This window comes from Gopherus evgoodei, unplaced genomic scaffold (genome assembly GCF_007399415.2).
Source record: "Gopherus evgoodei ecotype Sinaloan lineage unplaced genomic scaffold, rGopEvg1_v1.p scaffold_38_arrow_ctg1, whole genome shotgun sequence".
Lineage (NCBI taxonomy): Eukaryota > Metazoa > Chordata > Testudines > Testudinidae > Gopherus > Gopherus evgoodei.
In genome coordinates this window covers 2487143-2493142 of record NW_022060059.1, presented here as the reverse complement: position 1 = coordinate 2493142, position 6000 = coordinate 2487143, and positions in this window count along the sequence as shown.

The following is a 6000-nucleotide window of genomic DNA, read 5'->3' as shown; positions in this document are numbered from 1 at the left end:
AGGGGGGCAGTCAGGGGACAGGCAGTGGTTGGATAGGCATGGAGTCCCAGGAGTTTGGCAGGGGACAGGTAGGGGGTGGGGTCCTAGAAGGGAAGTTGGGGACAAGGAGAAGGGAGGCTTAGGTAGGTGGTGGGGTCCCAAGGGACAGTTAGAGGCAGTGGTCCCGGGAGGGGGCAATCAGGGGACAAGGACCAGCGGTGCTTAGATAGGGGGCGGGGGCCCCGGGAGGGGGTGATCAGGAGACAGGGAGCAGGGGGAATCAGATGGGTTGGGGTTTCTGTGGGGGGGCAGTCGGAGGGAGTGGATGGTGGCAGGGTGCGGGTACCCTCCCTCCCTGTGGAGTGACCTATTTTTTGAATGTTAAAATATGGTACCCCTACCCTTCACAGTGCAGCTCTCCATTCACAGCAGCTAAAGCATCAGATCTCACCTACCTCCCTCCCTGCCTCTTCCTTTCCAGTGGTAGTGGCCAAGGGAATGCTGGGAATGTAGTTCTTTCCCTGCTCCAAGACTGACTCTATAGGCAGGGAGCTACCAAGGAACTACAGCTCCCAGGACAGTGAATGTGTTATTCTTGACTTAGCAAAGCTTTTGATACGGTCTCCCACAGTATTCTTGCCAGCAAGTTAAAGAATTATGGGCTGGATGAATGGACTATAAGGTGAATAGACAACTGGCTAGATCGTCGGGCTCAATGGGTAGTGATCTCCATTTCTAGTTGGCAGCTGGTTTCAAGTGGAGTGCCCCAAGGGTCAATCCTGAGGCCGGTTTTGTTCAATATCTTCATTAATGATCTGGAGAATCGCGTGGACTGCATTCTCAGCAAGTTTTGCAGATGATACTAAACTGGGGGGGAAAGGTAGATATGCTGGAGGGTAGGGATAGGGTCCAGAGTGACCTAGACAAATTGGAGGATTTAGGCCAAAAGAAATCTGATGAGGTTCAACAAGGACAAGCGCAGAGTCCTGCACTTAGGATAGAAGAATCTCATGCACTGCTACAGACTAGGGACCGGCTGGCTAAGCGGCATTCTGCAGAAAGGACCCAGGGATTACTGTGGACAAGAAGATGGATATGAGTCCACAGTGTGCCCTTGTTGCCAAGAAGGCTAATGGCATTTGGGCTGTATAAGTAGGGGCATTGCCAGCAGATTAAGGGGCGTGAATCATTCCCCTCTATTCAACATTGAAGAGGCCTCATCTGGAGTACTGTGTCCATTTTGGGCCCCACACTACAAGAAGGATGTGGAAAAAATGGAAAGAGTACAGTGAGGGCAACAAAAATGATTAGGGGGGTGGAGCACATGACTTATGAGGAGAGGCTAAAGGAATTGGGATTGTTTAGTCTGCAGAAGAGAAGAATGAGGGGGGATTTGATAGCTGCTTTCAACTACCTGAAAGGGGGGTTCCAAAGAGATGGATCTAGACTGTTCTCAGTGGTAGCAGATGACAGAACAAGGCGAATGGTCTCAAGTTGCAGTGGGGGAAGTTTAGGTTGGATATTAGGAAAAACTTTTTCACTAGGAGGGTGGTGAAGCACTGGAATGGGTTACCTAGGGAGGTGGTGGAATCTCCTTCCTTAGAGGTTTTTAAGGTTAGCCTTGACAAAGCCCTGTCTGGGATGGTGTAGCTGGGAATTGGTCCTGCTTTGAGCAGGGGGTTGGACTAGATGACCTCCTGAGGTCCCTTCCAATCCTCATATTCTATGATTCTGTTAAAATCCATTCCCTGTCCTGAAGAGCTTACAGTCTAGGACCCCAATCCTGAAAAGCTTCACACTCTTAACTTTACACAGGAATTCTCAAATGCTTAAAGTTAAGCATGACAAACAAGTCTTTTGCACAATCAGGGCCTCCTGTCAAGAGGAGAACATGAGGAGGAGCTGATAACATTGCAGGGGTGAGTGGTGGGGAAGCACAAGGGAAAGGATAAGATAAATATGCAGTCACATGGGAAGCTAAATGTGTCTATAGTAGACAAAGAAGTGGGTTTGGACAAGGGGCTTAAAAGAAGAGAGTTCATAAAAGACCTGATCAGAATCACAGATGCCATAAGAAATGTTGCCCGAGGAAAGTAGGATCTGTGTACTATGACTTGTACCTGCAGACACCCATGCTACACAATGCAAAATTGTTCAAGGCCTCTCCACTGTCTTGTATTGTCATTTACATCTATGCAAAGTGAGTGTACAACAGTGCCAGTTCAGATTGGTAGTGTTTCATACTCACTTGGCATGTCCAAAGGGCACCACAAAGTGCAAAGCAATGGAGAATTATACCTGCTGTGTCCTTGGATGGGAAGGCAATGCTGCAGTGGAGAAAGAGAACGGATGACAAGCTCCCCAGAGAGGCTGATCTTCTGATACTCTTGAGCAGGGGTAGGCACCTATGGCACATGTGCTGAAGGTGGCACGTGAGCTGATTTTCAGTGGCACTCACGCTGCCCCGGGTCCTGGCCACTGGTTCGAGAGGCTCTGCTTTTGAATTAATTTTAAATGAAGCTTCTTAAACATTTAAAAACCTTATTTACTTTACATACACAATAGTTTAGTTATATATTATAGATTTATAGAAAGAGACCTTCCAAAAATGTTAAAATGTATTACTGGCACGTGAAACCTTAAATTAGAGTGAATAAATGAAGACTTGCCACACCACTTCGAAAGGTTGCCAACCCCTGAGGTAGATCATGCCAAGTCAACCTGATCTCCTTCTTTGAGAAGGTAACAGATTTTTAGACAAAAGGAAACACAGTGGATCTAATTTGCCTCGATTACAGTAAGGCATTTGATACGGTTTCCACCTGGGGAATTATTAGCTAAATTGGGAAAGATGGGGCTCAGTATGAAAATTGAAAGGTGGATAAAGAACATTAGTTAAAAGGGAGTCTACAACGGGTCATACTGAAAGGAGGCTGGAAGGAGGTTACTAGTGGAGTTTCGTCAGGGATCGGTTTTTGGGACCAATCTTATTTAATCTTTTTATTACTGACCTTGGCACAAAAGTGGGAATGTGCTAATCAAGTTTGTGGATGACATGAAGCTGGGAGGTATTGCCAATACAGAGAGGGATCGGGATATCGTACAGGAAGATCTGGATGATCTTGTAAACTGGAGTAATTGTAATAGGATGAAATTTAATAGTGAAAAAGTGTAGGTCGTGCATTTAGGGATTAATAACAATAATTTTTTATTTAAACTGGGGACTCATCAGTTGGAAGTAACAGAGGAGGAGAAGGACCTTGGAATATTGGTTGATCACAGGATGACTATGAGCCACCAGTATGATATGACTGTGAAAAAAGCTAATGCGGTTTTAGGATGCATTAGGCGAGGTATTTCCAGCAGAGATTAGGAGGTGTTAGTACCATTATACAAGACACTGGTGAGACCACATCTGGAATACTGTGTGCAGTTGTGGTCTCCCATGTTTAAGAAGGATGAATTCAAACTGGAACTGGTTCAGAGAAGGGCTACTAGGATGATCCGAGGAATGGAAAACCTGTCTTATGAAAGGAGACTGAAAGAGCTTGGCTTGTTTAGACTAACCAAAAGAAGGCTGAGGGGAGATATGATAGCAGAGGGATAAATACCAGGGAGGGAGAGGAATTATTTAAGCTCAGTACCAATGTGGACACAAGACAATGGATATAAACTGGCCATCGGGAAGTTTATACTTGAAATTAGATGACGGTTTCTAACCATCAGAGAGGAGTAAAGTTCAGGAACAGCCTTCCAAGGGGAGCAGAAGACATATCTAGCTTCAAGACTAAGCTTGATAAGTTTATGGAAGGGATGATATGATGGGATAGCCTAATTCTGGCAATTAATTGATCTTTGACTATTAGCGGTAAATATGCCCAGTGGCCTGGGATAGGGTGGGATCTGAGTTATTACAGAGAATTCTTTCCTGGGTGTCTGGCTGGTAAGTCTTGCCCACATGCTCAGGGTTTAGCTGATCACCATATTTGGGGTCAGGAAGGAATTTTCCTCCAGGGCAGATTGGCAGAAGCCCTGAGGGTTTTTCGCCTTCCTCTGCAGTGTGGGGCATGGGTCACTTGCTGGAGGATTCTCTGCACCTTGAAATCTTTAAACCACAGGTTGAGGACTTCAATATCTCAGACATAGGTCAGGGGTTTGTTACAGGAGTGGGTGAGATTCTGTGGCCTGCTTTGTGAAGGGGGTCAGACTAGAAGATCATAATGGTCCCTTCTGACCTTAAAGTCTATGAGTCTATAAGTGGCCAGCAGAGTGGTTGGTGATGAGGACCAGAGCAGTGCCGTGCAGAGATGCGGCAATCAGCTGTTGGGGTGAAAGCGAGTGCCCGAGCAGTGGAGTATGTAAGGTGCTTCCTTACGACCCCCCACCCATGTCCACACAGGGTGGGAGGTGAACTCTGCGGATGAACCTCTGAACTCTGGGGCTGCACTGGCCAAAGACAGGAACTGTGAGTGGGGTACAGAGAAGGGATGGGCACGTTAAAGGGACTTTTTGGCTTCTGGACTTAAGATCCTGAAGGGAAAAGGACACTGCCCAACTTACTTGGGGGTGGGTCTTTTGCTCATGGTTTGTGTTTATGAATCCTAGTTGCGGTGTTTTCCCAAATTAATGCTGAGTTACTTACCTCCTTTTATTAAAAGTTTTTGCTACACTCAGACTCTGTGTTTGCAAGAGGGGAAGTATTGCCTCTTAGAGGTGTCATGGGGGTGGTGTGTAATTGTCCCAGGTCACTGGGTGAGGGCTGAAGCCAATTTTGTGTTGTATTGTTGAAAAGGAACCCCTAGATACTGAACCCAGCCCTTGTTGCTGCTGGCTCTACCTGGCAGAAGGGTTAGATGAGTATGACACTCATTATTCTCTTCTTTGCATAGGTTCTGGAAGTACAGGTGCTGAGGGTGCTGCCTCACCCACTGGCTTGAAGTAGTAGTAACAACCCAAATACATGGTTCCCACCTAGAGCACCCCTACTATAAAATTTGTTCTAGCACCACTGCATATGTGGACAAGCTATTCCTTGCCACAGCTCAGCTGAACCTATTACTATCTTGTAAAAGCAAAATGGGCTTTCTCAAGTCATTCAGTAAGAGGCTCCTTCCCTGTTAGTACTGACCCTGTGCTCCAGGATAGTGGTAGGGGCACTATACAACTGGAGATACCAACTTTATTCACGTGCACAGAACTTTTCAGCTATATTTGTTGATATGCTTTACAAAGGTAGGTAAGTCTCACATCTATTTTACTGATGGAGTCATTCCGAGGCACGGTGGAATGCAATGCGGTGAACCGCTGGCCAGGCACTCGGGCAAGGGCCTTTATGGGAGGAACAATCTTGTGAGTGCTTTTGGATATAGATATTCAGGCCTGTCTGCAAAGGCCTATACTTTAAGAATTTAGGAGTATTCTTATCACTTAGCTAGTTATAGAGGTATAAAAGAAAGAATCAAAAATCACTGTCTGTCCTGTGTAATGGCCTTCTCTTACTGTGACAGGTCTGAGGCCTGGTTCTTCAGCTAAGCAGCAGAGGTCAGCCATAAACTGGGAAATGTATGGCCACAGCCTCACATTCCAAACTAGTCACATTGAAATAAGGTGCTATTGGCTGTTAGGAATACAATCCTGTCCTGATATTCCTATCACCTCCAGAGAAGATTGAAGAGCCTAGAAGATGTAAAAAGAAACTTAGTTGTTTAGCATCCTGTCTGGCAAGAACTCACTTATCATAGCTGGGTTGTGAAATCCTCATTTCTGTATTGGTTCTATCACTGTAGTCCTCCACTTCCCTATTGTTTGTCTGTCTAGTTTGTCAGGTTCTGTGATTGTTTCTGTCTGCTGTATGATTCATTTGTTGGGTGTAAACCAATCAAGGTGGTGGGATATAATTGGTTAAATAACCATGCTAAAATATGTTAGGATTGGTTAGTTAAATTTCAGGTAAAATGATTGGTTATCGTATAGCTAGGCAGAACTCAAGTTTTACTATATAGTCTGCAGTCAGTCCATGAA